Source organism: Zalophus californianus, chromosome 1 (genome assembly GCF_009762305.2).
Source record: "Zalophus californianus isolate mZalCal1 chromosome 1, mZalCal1.pri.v2, whole genome shotgun sequence".
NCBI classification, from domain to species: domain Eukaryota; kingdom Metazoa; phylum Chordata; class Mammalia; order Carnivora; family Otariidae; genus Zalophus; species Zalophus californianus.
The window spans coordinates 137,413,414-137,435,887 of NC_045595.1; the positions used below are offsets into that span (position 1 = coordinate 137,413,414).

Consider the following 22,474-nt stretch of genomic DNA (forward strand, 5'->3'; position numbering starts at 1 on the left):
TTTAGCAACATTGAGGTTTCCAATCTATCTCCATTTACTTAGGGCTTTGCTTTCTTTCATCTGTTTTGTAGTTTCCAGCATACAGTCCTACACATATTTTGTTAGATTTATACTCAAATATTTCATGTATAGTGTATTATTTATAAATGGTACTATTTTAAAAAATTACATTTCTAATCACTGACTTTTATGATATAGAACTTAATTGATTTTTTATATTGACCATGTATCTTGTGGTTTGATACCTTCACTTATGAGTCCCAGTATCTGTTTTGTAGAATTTGGGGGTTTTCTATATAGAAAATCATTCATCTGTGAATAGAAACAGTTTTTATTTCTTTCTTTTCAATATGTATAAAGTCACTTTTTCTTATCTTATTGAACTCAGTTTGATGTTGAATAGGGTTTTGGGAGTAAACATCCTTACTTCATTTCTGACTTATCAGCAAAGCAGTCAATCTTTCACTGGTTAAGTATGATGCTGTAGGTTCTCTGTAGATATCTTTATCACAGAAGAAATAGCTTTCTTCTATTCCTTGTTTGCTATATTTTTACCATAAATGTAATATATATTTTGTCTGTTATATTATTTCTATTTGATGCTTTTTTATAGTTTCCATCTCTCTGCTAAAACTCCCCCCCCCATTCACACGTTTTCCACCTTTTCCACTAGAGTCTTCACCATATTATTTAAGTTATAATTCCAACATGTGAATCATATAGTCTGGTTCTGCTGCTTACTCTGGCTGACAATGGATTATATTTTTATATCTTCCCCTTTTTGTGTGTATTTTTTATTTTGGTTGAAAGGCAGACATTATGTGTAGGACAGTAATGACTGAGGTAAATAGTATTTATGCCTGGAATTGGGCACTCTTCTTCTGCTAGGCCGTAAGTATTGTGGGAGGGTGAGTCAATTTAGAGAGAGAAAAAATGAGTGGGGAGGGGCCAAGGGAGAGGGAGAAGCAGGCTCCCCAGTTGAGTGCAGAGCCCAATGTGGGGCTCAATCCCAGCACTCCAGGATCATGACCTGAGCTGAAGGCAGACGCTTAACCGACTGAGCCACCCAGGCACTCCTTGGTTTTGTTTTGTTTTGTTTTGTTTTCTATATTTAGTTTCAGTTCACCAATGGCTTCCAATTCTAGTGTTCCCCTGTACTTATGCTGGGACAGGTTTACCTTTTTCTCAATGTTCCTGTTCCACTCCTAGCTTTAGGCCTTGACTGTTTGCCTTTGCCTGCATTTCCAAGGATGTCTCTCCACCCTCTTGCTCCTCCCCTAGAGGTAGATGGCAAATGCTTCTTACAACCGGTGCTTGGTTGCCTAGTTGGGGCAGGATGCCTTGGTCCCACCTCAGTCTTAGGCAGGCCCTACGCCTCTGAGACCTCAGTGACCCTGTCCTCCCCCAGCAGTAGGAGACCTTTGTTGGTCTGAGCCCATGAGGACTTTTTTTCTTCCTGCTCCTCCCAGCCATAATCAGTCTTCACCTATGCTCTGAGAGTCATAGGGATGCTGCCCTTGGCCCAGCGGTTTTGCATTTCCAGACAAGGCTTCCTGCCTTTCCTGCAACAGAGACTGCTCCCCTCCTCCAGGCCTGTACCACAAGGATACTTTCTCCTCTAGCCCCCTGCACTTCCAACGAGACTTCTTTGTGAATGAATACCTTGTGGGGGTCCATCGAGAAAAGCCTGCAAGTATGAAATCCCTTATTTCTGTTCTCTCAGATTATCTCTCAGATTCTCTTCTCGGGATCCTGTTCTCTCAGATTATCCCACATTCACATTCAGACCTTAGCAACTGGATAAACGTGTTAGCTGAAACCTTCTTCCCTGCTTATGATCTGACCCCATATTCTTCCTGTGCTTTTCTATAAGTGAGTCAGTGTTTGTGTCTGGTCTCTTTTTAGAGACTCCTGTATTTCATTAGAGTTAGAATAACCAGCTGTCCTGTAACCTTAACTATCTAGTGAGTTCAAGAAAAGTTGCAATTTTGTAGATTGTCTTCTGGCTTCTTTCAGGATTTTTTATCTTTGATTTTCTGTAATTTAAAATGATATGCCAAGGTAGAGTAGGTTTTAAAAATTTATCCTACTTGGTATTCTCTAGACTTTGTGGATCTGTGGTTAGTGCCTGACACTTATTTGGGGGAAATTCTGTCATTAATGTTTCATATATTCCTTCTGTTCCTTTCTCTTTTCTCCTTCTGACATGTGCATTATATGTATGTTACAACTTTTGTACTATCACACAGTCCTTGGATATTCTATTCTGCTTTTTTCAGTTTTTGTTCTCTTTGCTTTGCAGTTTTGGGAGATTTCTATTGGTATATTCTCAAGCTCAGGGATTCTTCATCTGTGTCCAGTCTACTAATAAGCCCACCAAAGGTTTTGTTTTGTTTTTTTTCATTTCTGTTACAGTGTTTTTGATTGCAAGTATTTCTTTTTGGTTCTTTCTTAGGATTTCCATCTCTCTGCTTACATTGCCCATCTCTTCTTGCATGCTATTTTACCCCTTAGGGCCCTTAGCATATTAATCATAGTCATTTTAAATTTCCTGAGCTGATAGGTTGTTCTCAGTATTGCAATTACAAACAGGGCCACAGTGAATATTCTCATGACACATATTGTCATATTGCTGGAGATATAGATTCCCACAAGTGGGTACATTCCCAGAAGTGAAATTGCTGGCTCAAAAGGTAAATGATTATGTCATTTTGTTAAACACTGTCAAATTTCCTCCACAATGATTTTACTGGTTTGCATTTTTACCCACAACATATGAGGGTTAGCAGTCTCCTCATAACTTTGCATCAGAATATTATACGATGCAATTCTTCCCAATCTGAAAGGTGAGAAATGGTATTTGTGATTTTAATTTTCATTTCTCTGAGTAAGACTGGATATCTTTTCCTATGTTTATAGGCTATTTTTATATCTTTTGCTGTGTGTGTGATCTGTTCACATCTTTTGCATATTTTTCTGTCATATGTGTGCTCTGGGGATCAGAGCAGCCCATGAAAATGGGGAACTTGATCTGTTACAAGATCAAGATTTCCATGAAATAAAGCTGTCATTCATGAGAATCAAAATCATTTTTGGTGTGAAGACAAAGAAACCTCCCTGTGGGTTTTCACAAAGACCACTGAGATATTTTCCTTCTGTTTGGCTTTGCTTTCAAGGATCTTTTTGTAGTTTTGGCCTGGTGATAACCACCTTGCTACATGAATAACCACATGCACAGTGGTGTTATTAGCCTTCTGCTGTACTTGTTCATAGTGGATGACACGTTTCCTCTCACCTGGACCACCTGGCCAATTTGCTGACCTTCATAGTATCCTCACACAAACTGAACTCAACATCCTTATGGATGGGCATGGATTGAACATTATATTCCATCTTAACAACTTGGAAAGAGGGGAAAGCAATCTTCCTGTGCATGTGGGAAGGTGCACTGAAATGCCTTTTAGGGTTCTTGCTCTAGTGAGAAGTTAGAGGGATCAAACTTCATTTTGGCTGCTATTGTTTCAGTAATGACCACCAGAGAGGGGGATAAAAGGCTGATGTAGACGCTTCTACTTACCTTTGCCACTGTTTTCTATGATCATCACTAACTCAAAGTATCTGTTAGAGGGAGGGCAAGTGAGGGACTGAGCCTGAGGAGCAGTGAACCAGTCCTGTGTGGGTTGCAATGCCCAACAAACTAGCAACCAAGGGGCGAGGGGTCTCTAATGCATCTGTTAAGGGTGGTGCTGGTGCCTGAGAGTTACCTTGATTCTACAGTCCCCATTAAAGGAAAAAAGATCTCAACTGACCCCAGATTCCATTAGGAGACAGATGTCCAATGGTCAGAACATAACCTGCCTGAATCAGGAAATAAACTATTGTCTTGGGTCTGTATGACAAAATTTTTTCAGGCATCAATGCTAGAGTGTAACCCAAACCCTTGACACAGCCAGAAGACAGATGAGCCCAGACCCGTCCTCAGAAATGGACCACTCCAAGGCAGAGGCTCAGCCAACCCAGGCAGCTCAACCCAGCTCAGGGTCAGGCCTCTGAAACTTTGAAACTTGGCATTTCATGACAAAAAGTATGCTTTTAGTTTACAAAGTTTTATCTCAGTATCTTTTGAGGCTTATAACCCAGCAAGGAAGGCAGCCTCCTATTTTCAGATGAAACAATTAAGACTCAGAGAGGTTTGCTCCACCTGTCCAAGATCATACAACTATTAGGAAGAGCCAAGACTCCAGAATACCTGGCTTCTCGTCCTTTGCTTTTTGTTTCTGGGTTTATTCCAGCAGGATTCTTCCCAGATGCAGAACCACTCCCATAAGCTGAGAGTCTATGATTTCAAAACTGAGACCAAAATGTTAATATTAGGGGAGTGAAGCTTCGTTTAATTAGCCAGGCTCAGCAAACAGAAACCAACACATGATTTTTTAAAAGATTTTATTTATTTATTTGGCAGAGGGAGAGAGCACAAGCAGGGGGAGTGGCAGGCAGAGGCAGAGGGAGAAGCAGGCTCCCCACAGAGCAAGGGGAGCCTGATGTGGGACCTGATCCCAGGACCCTGGGATCATGACCTGAGCTGAAGGCAGATGCTTAACCAACTGAGCCACCCAGGTGCCCCCCAATACATGATTTTATAGATAGGTCCCCTTTCCTCTCCCACAACTTCCCCCAGTGTGATGAGCACACAGTCCATCACCCCGTACAACTACCCTCCTGATGTACCACCAGCTATTTCCTCCACGGTCCCGCCACTAGGTTGTCTTTCCCCACTTGTCTTAGCTCTGTGTAACACTGATCCAAGTCTTGCCGATGCAGGATTGGTTTTAAAAAATTAGGTCCTAAAAAATATCTATGTCCTAGGCCTTCTTTAGACTCCATTCTTTCTTAGCTTATAATGGCACCCACTCATGCTTATGACATTCACCTCAGATACATTTCTGTGCTCAAGGCAGCTACATGTTTACAAGCTAGAGCCTGTCATTCCATCTTGAGAGTAGGAATTCCCTTCTAATATGAGAGGAAGAGCGTGCTGACCTCTAGGACACTTTGGTACAAAAGAACAAGGTACCTTTCTTTCCTCTGGGCAGCTGTAGCCTTGCACAAGGGTTTGGGTTGACAAGGGAAATTCTGGCAGAGTTTTCAACCCTGTTAGCTCCCTTGGCCAGGCATCTCTGTGCAACACTCCAAATGCACAATTATACCAGGCAGCCCTGGGTCGGGGAGCCATGAAGAGTGCTACCTTAAGATTTCTGTTAGTGGCTAACAAGACAAGTTGACATGATCATCTCACAGTTTGTAATCATACTTGCAAGATTTAATATTTGCTCCCAGTCCAGTAAGTTCCACGAGAGAAGGGACCCTTTACTCACTCCATATGCCAGTGTCTATTACAGGGCGTGGCTCCTAGTAAGCACCCATTATTTATTACTTGTTTTCATAGCTGTGGCTTCAATACTATGGGAAGAGCAAAGAATTTACCTCATAACTCAGACATGACCACTGTCCAAAAGTTTGTCTATGGCAAACGTGGGAACCCATACAGGGAGGAGCGAAGCAGAGGGGCAGCCATTTCAAGAGCAGAGAATGCTAACTAGTGGTCAGTCAAGGTTACAAACACTTGGCCAGATTCTGCAATCGCCTCATTTAAATAGAGTAGCTATAGAAATGACCGGCCCTTTCCTGATCATTGTTCTTTCCAATCCCTTGCTGGTCTCTTCCTCCAAGCCATTTCTGGGACCACAGCCAGTGTGAAAACTAACCTGATTCAGGTATTTTTCAGCTCAAAACCTTTCAATGGTGTGACTGCTTAGGAAAAAAGACAAAATCCTATCCTAATTTACAAAGTCCCGTGTGATTTGGCCTCTACTCACCTCTGCAAACTCATCTACCCATCCTCCTCACTTTCTCTACTGGGGCCACCGTCCTCTCGCTCCCTTCACTGGGGCAATAAGGTTCACAGCATCTGGAGGTCCTCACACATGCTGTTTCCTCTGCCCAGGATACCTGTTCCCCTCACCGTTAACTGTCACATACCTGCACTTTCCCCTCCGACAGTTCTGAGCTTAGGTGGGAGTTCTGAATGCACAAGGTAACGAGGGTCTCCCCACTTGTCCAGTAACTCAACCTCCCAGCAGCCTATTCTTTCATAGCCATTATCCCATTCTATACATTGGGATGATCTGGTTTGCGTCCATCCCCCTACTATACACTAATTCCATGGAGGTCTGTTTGGCTTCACTGGGATGGTCTCAGCATTACTCAGGGGTTTGGCATATAACCCCAATTCTAGTGTTTCTTGAATAAATGAAAGCACACTTTTTAAGTATCGGAAAGACACGTTAACATGGGATGGGGCAAGGCACCACGAGGAAGTAAAGGCAGACAAGAGAGAGCATCTCTGGCGTCACAGCCAGGGCTCGTGTCCCCGCAGGTCCTACAAGCAGCTCAGGGGCAGTTCATGAGCTTGGAGCAGTCTGGGCTGTCGGCTGTGGTGTCTGAGCAGCAAAAGCAGGCATCCCTTGGCCCCTGCTGTTCCTGAATGCTCTGCATTTCTCAGCAACACTCTTCTGTTTCTCTTGTTCAATGGCCATCAAAAGGACGTCTTTTCATTTTTAAAAAATTATTCTTATGCAGAAAAAGTTAACATCAGCTCATTACAGAAAAATTAAATAGAACACTCAGACTATATTATCTATCCCATTTATCTAGGAAAAAAAACAGTAACAGCTTGATATTATATATATGTACATACAGAAATGATCTTTCTGTAAACTGAGGCACTTGTAGATTCTATTTTGTGACCACAATTAACTAATACACAACTGTTTTGGAACTTTGTTAAGTTGTTGCAATAACCCTTAATATTTGTAGGTCTTAAACCTGTTCCAATGTTTTACTATTACAAATAATACAAAGCTAGAATGACTGGCTGAAAATAAAAAGGAATCTAAAAAGAGAGTAATTCACTTCCACAAAACTTAAAATATGGATCTATACATTTAAAATGGGTAATGTGTTATAAAACCATCTCATGGTACATTTATATTACTACCATTTTAAAAGCCAGTTTCTGTGGATATTAATTTTTAAAATCTAATTGTCAAGGGTAACTAACTTGCTGTCAACTGAATTGTTTTCAAATTGTATACCATACTCCACTGGAGGATCTTAGGCCTTTCATTCACAAGAAATGTCAAGTTTTGAACTTGAGGCAAAGAGGTACCAACAGCTATTTTTAAAGGATTTAGGTATTAAAAAATATGTCTCAGATGGTGAGAGTAACCAGTAGCTGCACAGTCTTACTGTAAACAGTGTTAGAGATATAGGAGTAGTCTGGATCTGGGTGACAAAGGGATGTTTTTACAACCTAAGGTGGCAGGGGTGGTGAGAGTGTGCAAAAATTATGCAGTGTGACTTCACACACAGCGCCTATCCTCCCTGTTAATAACCCAGCCTTTTCAGATGTAACCCAGGCTCCTCACTTGGCTTTTCTCACATGGTCATATTGCAGCAAGATGACTGTTCTATGTACAACATCTCCTCTAAGAAAACAGGCAGGAAGAAGGTGAAGAAAGAAGAGCAAAAGGGCACATGTCCCTGAAGTTACCCCCTTTTAAGGATCTTTACTAGAAACCCCTCTCAACACATTCAGTTACCCCTCATTGACAAGAGCTGTGTCACACTGTGTCATCCTTATTGGTAGCGGAGGATGGACAATGTCATTTTTTTTTAGCTGAGCGCATTGCAAATACGCTCCATGCAAATCAGGGCTCTGTTAATAAAGAAGAAAAGAAGAATGAATAGAGGGGTAGATAACTAGCAGTCTTTCCTATGCACAATTTTGGAAAAGATGGCTGAGGAAGACTTCTGAGAACTTCAGCTCCCAAAATAACAGAAGAAAATGGGGGGAAATGTAAAAAGGAGGTTCTCAGTAGAAAGACCTATTGGTCTAGCTATTAAAAGATAAGACTGAAAAAAAGCCCAAAATTGATGGGCAACCCATAAATGGTCATGGTAAGGAAACACCAAGAGAAATAATAGAGTTTGTCAACCATACTGTCTGCCCTTCAAACCTATATCCAAACTGCAGACAGTCCTGAGACAAATGCCCCTAAAGAGGAGGCCCATGACCCCAAATAAGGACACTTCCTCTACTGAGAACACTTGGGAACAGGAGGCTTTATGTGCAAGTAACAGACCTGTGGGTATGGAAGGTGGGGTACAGAGTGGGGTGTGGTTGAGACACAAATGTTTCATGAACACCAAGTCACAAGTAACCTTGCAGGAGTCTATAGGCTAACAGAGATAACAGGCCTGAAAATACTGAATGGATAATAAAATAGGGAAGATACACTCTACTATCTCTGCCCCATCCTCTCCTTTTCTCCTCACACAAAAAAGAACCTTAAGCTACCGATCACAGTTCATCCTAGGTTGACTGAATGATGACTTTAGCCACCTATAGAAAGCATCTAGCTGACCCTGTTCTATTCTTTGTATAGGACTTCACCATCCCTTCTATAACAATTTCTACGGTGGCTACTTGGCTCCAACCACTTCAGAAACAAACTTGGAAAGATGCAGGGGAAGAACTGGACTGAGTTGCTGCCAAACCAATGAGTCTACCATCTCCTCCCTTGAGAACAGTGGTTGTATTGGCCACGTTCTGGGAGTCATCCTCATTTGAAAGTCTTCTCAAAGAAAACTTTATTGTAGTAAGACAAAGAAGTTCAGTAATACAAAGATGTGTATTGTACTATTCCAGGTATTAGTTCCCAGTGAGGAAGGTGAGTAGAGTGCTCTCTTCTGGGGACTCTTTGGCTTGGAGCTCTGACCAGGTATTGCCCAAAATTTCAATGCCAATCACATATTGCTATAGCTGGAGGTAACTCTGCATGGAAACTTTTTGAAAGAAACTCAAAGAGGTCTCTGCTACCTGCACTGAAGACACTGAAGATTAATTATGGAAGGGCTAACTATAATACCAGTTCAAATAAGGTTACAGCCAATAAGCCAACAGTCCTCATTTTAGTACAAAAAACATCGGCCATAGTTTTACCTTGAAGGAATGATCACGGTCATTGCCCTAGACATCTCAGGTGATTCATAACACCCGTGGTAATTGACTTTTCTCAGGAAAATATTAAATTGCTTATTTGGCTCTATGCCAAGTTATCTGATTAGTGTAGAGGCTTCAGATACAGAAAAATACATATCCCAATGGTTGGAGATACATACTTTATTCTAGAACAATTGAGGGATGGGAAATCATGGTACTGAGTAAAAAGCCAGGCAAAATCCAGAACTTGGATAGCCTATGCAAAGACTAAGCTTAAAAGTAATAATAAATGGAAGGCTCTACCGCAGTTAAGAGAGAAAATATATGTGGGGTTCGTGAACATTATACTTATCAAATCTCTATCACTTGGAACAGGGTTGATCGTACCTGATCATTTAACTGGACCCATGAGAGAGATGATCCATTCCCAAACCCTGAGACTCCCTGGCTCCTGTTGTCCTAAGGCATAGTCCCACCCTATCTAAATATGTTTTCTCTGAGTCTGAGCTAAAGGGATTAGACACCAGCACCAGATATCAAGGATGCTCATAACAGTCCTATATTATAATACCCATATCAAGTACCAAAAATTGGACTTGGTTTTGGGAAAAAGTGCAGGTCTACTCCTAATTCTCCCACTTACTGGATATGAGGGCTGCATGTACACCAATGGCTGCCTGAGGAATACAGGGGGAGATGCTACTTGGAACTAACTATCCCATCACTGGGAGTCATTAAATAGCTCCCACAAATCCCTATTGGAATTATATACTCAGGAACAGAATGGAGTATATAATTTCCAAAGTTCAGGGCTACTTCAAAGATCTGTGACACAGCTATAGGTGACCAGCTATGCAACAATAATGCTGAAGAAACTGTAGCCATAAGATATACGGTGGTCTCGGTGGCGCCTGGGTGGCTCAGTCGTTAAGCGTCTGCCTTCGGCTCAGGTCATGATCCCAGGGTCCTGGGATTGAGCTCTGCATCAGGCTCCCTGCTCCACGGGAAGCCTGCTTCCCCCTCTCCCACTCCCCCTGCTTGTGTTTCTGCTCTCACTGTGTCTCTCTCTCTGTCAAATAAATAAAATCTTTAAAAACAACACAAAACAACAACTGAGTGGACTTCATGTGGTCCTAGTTCTCCACACCTTTTAGTAAAGTAGGAATTATAATAAGGAAGTTTATTATTTGTGACAGCACTATTTCTATTTTTAAGGGATGAATTGTGTGAAAATAATAAATGATGGCATCATATTGGTCTGGAGATCAATGTGTTGGCCCATATAAAAGTTATCAACTAAGGGGTGGATTGTGCTGGGTCATGACTTTTTAAGTATTGTAACTTGAGAAATCTCACGGTTGGAAAGCCCCTGTGTTATACGGAAAGCACCCACCTCCCACACACATGCCCATTATTTGTAGCTCTGAACTGGAGAGTTCCTACGTACTGGGGTACAGTTTGAAAGTCTATACACAAAACATGAACTTTAGGTCCAGCAACAGGGTAACAAGAATCCAGGTTTACTGATTTAGATATCGATGACATCATCCTCTAAACTGATAAAGAAAAACACAGACTGAGGAGACTCAGTGTCCCTCTGACCTGGTGGGACTCCCATCCTGCATTAGTACCATAAGCCTATGCATAGATTTTGGGCACATCTCAGGGAGGGAAAAGAAAGGCAGAGAAAGGTACTGGGGAGCAGCATGTGCTCTACTGCCTTAAGGCATTCTCTGCTCTAACTAGTTGGGTGATAGCCTATATGTGAGATACGCTCACGCTTGCTACCATCAGGATTAAATTCTGGCATCTATCCCGACACACAACTTAAAGAGGTTGTGTGCTCCACTACAACTAACCCTCACCACCTTCAGGGGGTCCTGACCTTCATGACTGTCAAGTATCCTTAGGGGACTCTACAAATAGCTCTCAGAGTCCGTTCGTTCCTGCCCCAAACCTAGCCTACACGGATTGCTACGCATCCTAATCATCAAGCATCAGTGAGAGTATTCAAGATAAAGTGTCTCACCATATTACTAACAATCTCTGACATCTGGAAAGCCTACCAGTTTACCTTCCAAATGCACGTGTGTAGCATTAGTGTCTTCCATCTCCAGTCCCCTTCAAAAGATATCTAAAGATAAATATAACAGAATCATTCCTATCTGGAAAGAATGTATTCTGATTCGTCAGCAACGGGTTGGGAAGGGGTATTTTCTCTTTGAGAATCTTGCCTATCTCAAGGGAGCAACATGACAGGCGTCAAACAGGAAAAAAAGATGATATGACACACTTTTGGGGGAGAGAAGGAGGTGGTTAAAATATCATCTATCAAGTGCTTAGAACTTGACAGTAAATAAAGTTTGGGGCATTCCACATGTTATCCCAGACAGAAACCACCTTAGGGATAAAAGTGTAAGCCATCTATGCTTCCTAAATCTGGTGTGTCCAGACTGGTTAGAGCTACAGGCAAAAATAAACCCATAAACTGCAAATGGATCCTGTACTAGGCACATCTCCGCATTTTGTCAGGCTTTCTGAAGTTGTGGTAAGCATTCCTTGGAACCCACCAGAAATATCAGAGCCTTTTGGAGTGGTTAAAGGTCATAAATATGCAACCCTGGGAATCTTTCCATAAGGAGAGTTCTTATACCAAAACCATCTTGTGTGTCCCATGTCTGGGAGAAGCTGTAAGCTAAAAACAAAAGTTTTTTAAGGATATATATATCCATAGATGTTTTAATGTTTTGAAAAACCACAGTATTTTGAAAAAATCCTATGCATTAATAATTTATTTCCCAGATTTCCCTTCTGGTAAAGGTGGTTCAGGTTGTTCACATCAGTCCTGTAACTGAAAACGACTATAAAAACTGGATAAAATATATTTAAAATAATCTTTTCAAAAGCGTCAAAGAGATTACAGAATAGTAAGGAATTACCAGGCCAAAAGTAAAGAGAAGTCAAGAATCTAGAGAGGTGAACAAGCCAGAAGCCACTTTCTACCTGAGAGTACTAGCTAATCCCAGACACTCAGACCCTCCATTTTCATGGCCTTTCAGGGTACAGAAAGGGACAAACTCTGGATCCCAACGAGTTGGGGAATCTGATACGAGGCTTTCCCCTACAACAATCTGGGTTCCGGGATCTCAGAGTGAAGGGAACAAGAACTGGGATAATCTAAAGAGAATTAAAACATAAGTAAGAATCCCTGGAGTTGTCCAGAAAAAATCAAACTTTGAACAGGCGTTCCCAGACTGATAGTGCCCCCAGGTGCCTGGCAGAAGCAAATGCAAACACTCTTTGGAGCAAAGTACTTGCATTATAGGCCTCACAGTTATTCCAGCAAAGTAACATTTCAAGTGCAATGACTTGCACAGAGTCAAACATGCCCAGCACATAAGAAAATTAGAATCAGTGAATAAAACAGACAACCAGAGACAACCAGAAAGAGATCATCAAAAACTCTAGGTGTAGGCCCCAGCACCTCCGTTTTAATAGGCCATCCAAGTCATTCTCATACATGCTAAAGCTTGAGAATCACTGCTGTAGACTTTAATTACATAAATATTCATCCCCCACACAAAAATGTATAAGTGTGTTAGGTCTCGGGAAGGGCCCAAGAATTTGCATTTCTAACAAGTTCCCAGATGATGCTCATGCCAGATGAGGAACACTGCTATAAAAAAAGGAATTACTCTACAGGTCAGAATAGTGGTTACCTATGGGGAGAAGGGTTGTAATTTGGAAGCAACATGCGGAAGGCTGGCAATCTTCTCTTTCTTGATCTCAGCGGTGGTTACACAGTGTAATAATTAAGTTATAGGTTTATATTTTAAAGCATGATGAGATCAATGGCTGTCCTTTTTCCATTCAATTATCGAAGTCCAATGCCACTGCACTAATTCTATCCACCTTCATCCCACCACCCTCATTTATAATCAACTCCCAAAGTAGAAAGTGTAAAAGGTGGCAAAGTTCCAAGCCATTACCTACTTCACTTTAGTTCCTAATGTAATTAGCTCACAAAATTAAATAGCTTTAAAACTCAAGACAAGAATAATTTAGTCTAAGTTTCTAAAAACCCTGTTTAAAAAGTTGTTTAAAAAACCCAGATATATGACACTGCTTATAATCTTAGTTCTTTGTAAAAATACCTGCAAAAATAAACAACCATCACCTTAAACTTTTAACAAGAAAAAGTGCCCAATGTAAAAAGTTACTTTAATTTTTCCCCTAAGTTAAAAAAAAGAGAGAAGATACTACCTTTTACCAGTCTGAACTTCCTACTCTAAAGAGGCAAAGATGCTTGCTTCTCTCCAAATACAACCTGAAAACAAAATACCTAGTACTGCCTGTAGTAACAGTAAGATCCTTCCTACTCTTTTTATTAATCCTCACCTATGGGGGAAAAGCAATATTCATCATTTGGCCTTAAATCTGTGAACACTTTAAGAGAAAATCTCTTTGTGGGAAGGGGAACTATGAAAAAAAAAAAAAGGTTGAGAGGCACCAAATTAAGTTGATCAGTGCAGATTGCACTTTTAAGTTCCTACTCAGGTTTCTTATATTTATACAAAATACTTTTTGTTACAACTGTTACACAAGTTAATACTTGCCATTTTTGATTCATAGCACCAACATATCCTATTACACAAGCCCTCACCATTACTCTGTGAGGAAACAATTATAACAGCAGAGTTTCCGACTCTGGCAACTAGTCAGTGGCTGTCTAGGCCTTGTGATGTTCCAGACAGGAATCTGAACAACCAAATGGTTCCCAAAGCCAGGTGTGGCAAACTACTGAGACCATGGAAAAAACATGCAGTTGAGTTTTGTTAGGCCCATAAGTACCATGAGAGTGGTCACAAACACCTTCAACACCCAGACATACCTGCCCATTTATGTGGTAAGAACTGACCAGAGTGCTCTGCTTAACTCCCACTATACCTCTGACCATTGCAGACCTGAATTCATATGCCCCTCACAACTTCCTCTTTCTTACAACATCAAAATATGACTGTGTAAGATGCCTAGTCATTATTATATCAACTGTAGGCAATGTAGCAAGATAATGTTGGTAGCTTAGCAAGGATCATTCCTGGATCCTGAAGGTTAGAGATCCAGATGATCTGGCTTGTGAAAGGCAGTTTTTGTAACCATGTAATATACTAGAATTTTGGGACAATGTAGTTGGGGATATTAGAGGCTTGGAAAGCTTCTCCATCCTGGGCAGGCAGAACCTGAGTGTCACCAGCCTAAACACCTGTCCCAGTAACGGCTGGGGAGACCTGAGTAGCCACATTCACTAAACACTCCAATCCAATGTCCTCTGCATCTGTTATCTACAAGGCATCCTTCACCAAGCCTCAAACCAAGTGTTTTGTGGGATCATTTCAATTTAGAAAGTAATACTCATTAAAAAAAAAAAAGAGAGAGAGAGAGAGAGAGGCATAACCACAGTTTTGGAGTAGAGCTGATCCTAGTAGAACAGTGCTCCCCTTTCTACTCATTGTTGACAATGCCTTAAGTACTGAATTGGCCCTTCAAAAGTACATCCTCACTCAATTCTTTTGAGTAGAAAACTCCAGATTATCATAATGTAGCTGAGGTTGTTAAATTCTTTCACTTGTCTGGAGGACAAGTACTATATTAAAGCAAATATAACATCCTTTTATTAAGGGCTATCAGCTATACTAGATTACCAACACTCTAAACATTTTCGTCCCTGGTCAAAATCAGCTTTAAGAAAACATCCTACAGAATTTCCACATTATTATACCTTTCAATACAATCTGAGTACTCTCATCTTACTCTCAGATTATTTTTGCCTCCATGAGAATATCAAATTCACATGTCAATGAGTGCCTATTAAGAGCTGTATAAAGTCATGTAGGTCATCCAGTAGGTATAGAGAGGATTTTGGTGATTTGCTCTTAGGTTAGGTTAAAGATTTCATCCCATCCCTAGTCATAAACAATATTTTCTTATAATAATCACTTGACCTGAAAAACCAATCACAAGCCCTCAAAGCATCCTACTTTTTCGAGAAAGTCAGAGTCCCTGCCAACAGACTTCACCAAAGTTGTGGATGTACCTGTCGACTGCCCTGCTCCCCTGGGTGTCCTCTGATTACAAGGATTGGTTTGGAGGGTTATGGAATTTTCTAGTCATTTGTGAATCTCACTGTGCTTCATGTGAGTTGATAAGGTCCATGTCGTCACCTTTAAACCAAAGTTCTTTTACCTACCATTCACTGGTTTTATTCTCAGTCACTTAATCATAAGTGGAACTGATAAAACTTTTCACAGCCTCAATTTCTTCCATATGGCAAGTAGCATCTAAGTCATCTTCAATTTTGAAACGGCAAGTATCCAAGTATCTCCTGAAGAGAAGTAGAGATCTTCCTGCAAGTTGTTTTTGCAGCATTTCCCCAGTACTGGGTTATCTGTATTACGTGAAGTTTAAATCAAATATTCGACCACACCTGTCGGTGTAATTCATACTTTGTTGACTTGTAGTGAGTACGAAACATCACTTTATCATTTTTTGAATCCTCCTCCTTAGCATGTCCTCTTTTAGCTTTCCATACATCTCTGCTTGGTACATAACCTAAAATCAAAATGTTATTTGAAAGGTTTTTTTGTCGACCTATACACAGCTCCCACACTACTATATACCCTCCTGAAAGCTGAAATCTTGACCTCTTCTTTGTCTTTGTCATAGTGGTTAAAAGAACTCTGGGAACAGACTACATGAGCTTAAGTCATCATTTGTTCAGTGTGACCTGAACACATTACCAAACTTCTTCATTCCTCATTTTCCTAATCTGTAATATGTAGATAATAATACCTAATGTCCTAGGATTGTTATGAAGCTTCTTTTCTTTTTTTTTAAGATTTTATTTGAGAGAGCAAGAGAGCACAAGCACGGGGAATGGCAGAGGGAGAGGGAGAAGCAGGCTCCCCACTGAGCAGGGAGCCCAACACGGACGTCGATCCCAGGATCTTGGGGTCATGACCTGAGCTGAAGGCAGACACTTAACTGACTGAGCCACCCAGGTGCCCCTGGATTGTTATGAAGTTTCTATGTGTGAGGATTCAATATGTTGATAGATGTAAAACTCTTAGGACAATGCTTGACACATGATAAACACTATACATCTTAGCTATGATATCCACTGCCATATAAACCCCACAGCTGTTGAGATTATACATGCTCCTGGCCTTAAGATTTCTGTGCCATATTTCTTATACTAATCAAACTATTGACAATTTTAATAGGAAGATATCATATATACAGCCTACAAGCTCCTTGAACAGCTGTAAGTATTTCTCTTGGATACTCCAAGGAATAACTGAGCAAATGAAAGAGCCTTCATCATCACACAAAATCTAAAGCATTGCCTTGAGGCTGCCTACCTTATTACCATTAGTGCTGGCTGGAGGGGTCACAAACACTCCCCGGCTCCCTTGATATCTGAAATAAAAACCACAAGACCAGATATACCACCAATGGCAATGTAAATCAAGTATGTTTCCAGACAGTTGATAGCAAAATTATACACACATGTGTACACATACATACACATTTACCCAAAGGTGGTCACTATTCTTTTGAAAGCCTATTGCTGTACTCAGCCTTATTCCTCCTCCACAAAAGGGGATCAAGACTTTTTTTTTTTTTTTTTGGTTTCACTAAAAAATCTACAGGAGCTACTCACCTGCTGGAAGTAAAATCCAAATCTAGTGCTAGCTGAATGTTGAGTAGAGTTATAGGAAGAATAGGTGAGAATCTACCTCTTCAGCTGGAGTTTATTTAGATAATAGGATAAATCTGTTGTTGACAGACAAAAGAATGGCAGAGACTAAACTAATTTCGCTTATTCTCTATTTTAGGGAAAATTTCACAAAAATCCGTCTGCCTTAGTAAGAAACAGATGTTTACCCAATATGGCTTTTTACTATCTCAAGAACAATTTTTGTTCACATTCAACATGTGTATTTCACTAATTTGGCTTCTACCTAGGATGCAGAGACCTAGAAAGAACATCACTCTTACCTAAACAACTAGAAAAACTATAGAAAATCTTTCCTTAAACCTGTTGGAGAGCTGAGGTTAGGGTAAACAACTGGACTTTTCCTCATTTTAGTTCTGTAAGTCCCATGTCTTGGGAAACTCCTCAGTACCACACAAATTGGGATGGTTGGACCTCCTAGCAAGGGTCATAGACCAAGCAAGTAGCCTGAGCTCCAAGGAAAGACTGGCCCCCACCAAGAAGATAGGATGTGAGCACTGAAGAAGAGACATCAAGTACCATACAAGGTGCTAAGAATTCAGCTAAAATTGTTAACAAATTGCTAAAGGCCAACTGGGGAAAAGGATGAAAGTTTATGATCCCTGAGAGCCTCAGACCACAAAGGAGCTTGTTTCCACTTACAGCCTCTTCTCCATCTTCTCACTGGGTGCTGATGAGAAAAAGTGGGGACAAGGAAGATACCACAGAGCACCACCCTTGGAGGGCAAGGCCTTGCTGGAGGAGAGTAAGCTCCCACTGTGGAAAACGCCCAAGTCCTGCCATCCCTTTCCTATGAATGATAGCTTCAAGCCACTGGGAAAGGGGCAGCAGACTCTGTTGCCTCCAGGGCTCAGGTAAAGGGCCCTTGATATTGGGTAAGAGTAGCAGTGAGCGAGGACAAAGAGCTTCTGTCCCTGGGAAAGGAGGGACAGGAAATGGTCTTGGGCCCAAGATCTCATGTCAATACGATTACAGGAATCAGAAGACTCATCTTCTCAAGACTCATCAAAGATGCAAGGTAGAATTTTGTCTGGCATAGGGAGACTGAGGGACTGAGGAAGCCCCACTTTGAAGGCCCAAACATATAAGGCTTGCTTAAGAGAGCCTGGACCAAGATGACTGGTCCTCTGGTTCCCACTACCACCAAGCTATCAAGCAGCAGGTTACAAGCAGAGGGAAAGGCAAAGGCATGGAGAGAGGCCCTTTTGGTGCAGGTTGAAAGGAAGGCTAGAAGCTGAGAGTGGAAAAGGAATATTGAGAAAATCCCTGCAGCATTCCAGCCCACACTTTAAGTATAAGGTAACACCACAGGAAATTGAAATCAATGGTGTACTGAAGGGAGAACAATAAAACCCAAACCGAGCTCTACTACTGACTAATTCAACACTCCACATTACTGACCTAGCAGAAGAAGAAACATGCTTATTTGACTCATACATTATCTTAATTTCTACTGTTTTATACAAGATGCCTAGCACTGGATAGAAAATTATGAGACACATAAAAAAAGAAAAAGATAAACAACCCATTGTTAAGAGAGAGATCAACCAACAGAATGAGGCTCAGAGATAACCTAAGTGTTGGAACTATGAGAGGGATTTAAAATAGCATTAATTAATATATTAATCACACATATTAAAGGTGGATAACAGGAATGATCAGATAGAAAATTTCAGTAGAGATAGAAACTATGTCAGATGGAAATGCTAACAGAAAACACAGTAACAGAGATGAAGAATACCTTCAAAAAGCCAGTCAGTACATTTGGTACAGCATGAACTTGGAAAGCATGAATTGAAGCTCTATAATAGAAATTACCCAACTAAAATACAAAGATAAAAAAGTGGCAAGAAAATCCAAGTAAGTGTTCAAGTGTTGTAGGAAATATCAAACAGTGTAATAAAAGTGTATTTGGAATTTAAGAAGGAGAGAGAGATAACAGAAGAAACATTTGAAGAATGGCTGAATCTTCCAAAAATAATAAATTATACCAAACCACGTACAAGAAGCTCAGATTCCCAAGCAGAAAAAACACCAAAAAATACACACTCCCACATATTGTATTCAAACTGCTGAAAAGTCAAAGTTAAAGAGAAAATCTTGAAGGTAGCCACAGAGAAAAAGATACAGTACAGAGAAACAAAGAATTACAGCTGACTTAGAAACTATGCAACTTAGAATACAGTGGAGTAATAACTATAAAACACTAAAGGAAAAATACTGTTAATGCAGAATATTGTGCCCTGGGGAATATATCTTTCAGATATGATGGAAAAGTAGACTTCAAAAGACAGACAAAAAACCAAAAAACAAACAAAACCAAGAAAATTTATTATCAACAGACCTGCACTAAAATAAGGGTCAAAACAACTTCCTTCAACAGAAAGAACATGATACTAAACAGAACTGGCATCTACACAAAGAAATGAAGATTTCCAGAAATAGTTAAAATGAAAGTAAAGTACAAAAGATATAGTTGTTCTTATTTTTTTTTTAATTGCTCCAAAAGATAATTGGTAGCCTAACGCAGTGGTTCTCAACCAGGAGTAAGTAATTCTGCCTCTCAGGAGACATTTGGCAATGTTGAGACATTTTTGATTGTTACAGTTGGGGTGGGGGTAGGGATAAAGATACAGTGCTACTGGCATCTAGTGGGTATAAAGGCCAGGAATGTTGCTGGACATCCTACATCCTAGAAAGGTGAACCCTGTACAATAAATAATTATTCAGCCCAAAATGTCAACAGTACCAGATTGTTGTAGCCTGACTGATAAAAAAGAGAAAAAGACAAAGTACCAAAGCAATGAAATGAAAAAGGGGCCATCACTACAGGTCTTGGACGTTAAAAGAGTATGACAATATCACAAACAACTGCATGCCCATAAATTTGAAACTTAGATGAAATACACAAACTCCTTTCAAGACACAAATGACTAAGACTCACTTAAATACATAACCTGAAGAGTTCTATGTCTACTAAAGACATTGAATTTGTAGTTTAAAAACTTCTAACAAGAAAGACTACAGGTCAAGATGCCTTCACTGCCTAAAGTCAAGATCATGACAAGATCAAACTAGCTCTTCTTAGTGTACACTGATTTGATATATGTCTTATTAGGTGCCAGGAGAAATGCTTGAGCTTCAACCTACTGGAAATTGCAGGAAGTCCAGAATTCCAAGTTATTCCCTCCAAGGCACCAGTCCTCCCCACCCCCTCCTCCCGCCTCACTCACATTCCCACACTAGGGCCACTTTCCAGAGCACTAGAGGCTCTAGGAGGACTGGGTTAGGACTAGCTTCCAATACACATTGATTTAGAGCTGACATCTTCACTTACCACATTGCTTTTAAGAGACATTCAAAACACTGAAGATACTGGAGTCCACCCAGTGTCTTGTATTTTCCATAACTGAAGGAGGCTGCTCAAGTGAGAACTTAAATACAGATAATTTTCTGCTTCTACCTATACTTCAGACCAGTGCACCAGGCAATTTCTTCACCAAAGCTAATTATTTTTCTAAGGTGGCATGACTGACAAGGAGGAGTCAGGCCACGGCTGCTGTAATCCCACAATTTGTAACAATATAATACTGTAGAGCTAAGGCTGGTGCAGTGACCTTCCCTTGCTTACTTCTTCCTGCCCTTCTCTGCATTCTCTATAGTTTACTTCTACAAAACAAGACAAACAGACAAAGCAGTAGAAACAGTTCTGCCAGCATCTGAATTGGTTCCAGTGGCAAGAGTGGACAGAAGTTTGAGACTTTCCTGTACAAGTGACTATAATAATTCTGCAGTTCTCGACTACACAGGCATATTCTTTGGGAGAGGAAGGGCAATGTGAGTTTTTTGGGGAGAAGCAATTTTTCTGAACATTTTAAGTCGTTTTCAATACTCTGAAATCTTTAGAAGAGTGCTCTCCAAAAGAAACATAATGTGAACAACATATATAAAATTTCTAGTATTCACATTGAAAGATAAAAAGGAACAGGTGAAATTAATTTTAACATATTTTATTTAACTCAATATATTCAAAATATTATTTCAGCATGTAATCAACATAAAAATAGAATATTTTACTTTAAGAAACAAGACATTAAATCTAGTGATCTGGTGTCCATTTTACACTTATAGCACATCTTTATTTTTTTAAAGACTCCTGTTAACATCTATATTTTTAAGTTTGTATTTAAATTCCAGTTAATCTACAGTGTAATATTAGTTTCAGGTGTATAATATAGTGATTCAACACTTCCGTACATTACGTGGTGCTCATCACAAGTGCCCTCTTTAATCCCCATCACCTGTTTCACCCATTCCCCCACCCACCTCCGCTTTGGTAACCAGCAGTTTGTTCTCGAGTCTGTTTCTTGGTTTGCCTCCTTTCCCCGCCCCCTTTGCTCATTTGTTTTGTTTCTTAAATTCCACATGTGAGTGAAATCATATGGTATTTGTCTTTCTCTGACTTATTTCACTTAGCATAATACTCTCTAGCTCCATCCATGTCATTGCAAATGGTAAAATTTTGTACTTTTTTATCGCTGAGTAGTATCCCATTGTGTGTGTGTGTGTGTGTGTGTGTGTGTGTATACACACACACACCACATCTTCCTTATACATTCATCAGTCGATGGACCCTGGGGTGTTTACATAATTTGGCTATTGTAGATAAAACTGCTATAAACACTGGGGTGTATGTATCCCTTTGAATTAGTATTTTTGTATTCTTTGGGTAAATACCTAATAGTGCAATTGCTGGGTCATAGGGTAATTCTACTTTTAACTTTTTGCGCAACTCCATACTGTTTTCTATCATGGCTGCACCAGTTTGCGTTCCCACCAACAATGCAAGAGGGTTCCCCTTTCTGCACAGCCTCACCAACACCTGTTGTTTCTTGTGTTGTTGATTTTAGCCATTCTGACAGGTGCGAGGTGTTTTGTTGATTATAGTGTTGATTTGCATTTTCCAGATGATGAGTGAAGCACATCTTATTTTAGACTTGCCTCATTTTAAGTGCATAATAGCCACTTGTAGTTTGTGGCTATGGTACTGGACAGCACAGCTATAGAGCCTCTCAGCTTCCTTCCTGAAGTGTCCTCCCCCATCCCCACCACACCTGCACCAGCCTTTCGAGGACATCTGTGAAAGTAATCCCAGAGCACCCATTAATACAGCTGATTTCTCACCTGCTTCTATCCTTGGGCAAGGTACTAAACATTGTTGCCTTCAGAAGTGTGGTACTTTCACATTCTGCATATTCTTCAAAGGCCCTGAAATATGAGGGGTGGGGGGGTGAGCACTGGATCAGAAAGGTCTCATGATTCCAACAACTGTAAGTTTAGTCAATAGAATCATCCCTCCTCTGTCTCTTGATGTCTTAGTAGCTACTGAGTGGTCTAGAGAAGAATCCCTTTTAACTGTATTTTATATAATTGAATTTTATCAAAGGCCTTCAGGAAAAGATGAGAGTTGGGCCCAGTGGACAAGAGAAAATATGGGGCCTTTCGGGGCACCTGGGTGGCTCAGTTGGTTAAGCGTCTGCCTTCAGCTCAGGGCGTGATCCCAGGGTCCTGGGATCCAGCCCCGTGTCCGGCTCCCTGCTCATCGGGAAGCCTGC

At 40.6% G+C, this 22,474-nt stretch overlaps 1 long non-coding RNA gene across 2 annotated transcripts in view; it reads right to left on the reverse strand.

Annotated features, from left to right (window-relative positions):
* Nucleotides 1-22,127, reverse strand: part of LOC113916142 — a 59,306-nt gene extending 37,179 nt beyond the window's left edge. Inside the window, exons 1-2 of one of the 2 annotated variants that reach the window (XR_003517847.1) lie at nucleotides 22,044-22,127; nucleotides 16,483-16,540 (exon numbers count right to left, since the gene is read on the reverse strand). This is a non-coding gene — a long non-coding RNA (uncharacterized LOC113916142). Of the gene's footprint in view, nucleotides 1-16,482; nucleotides 16,541-20,196; nucleotides 20,324-22,043 lie in introns of those variants that run through there. The other variant, XR_003517848.1, reaches the window with a different exon arrangement.
* Nucleotides 22,128-22,474: the final 347 nt, after the last annotated feature.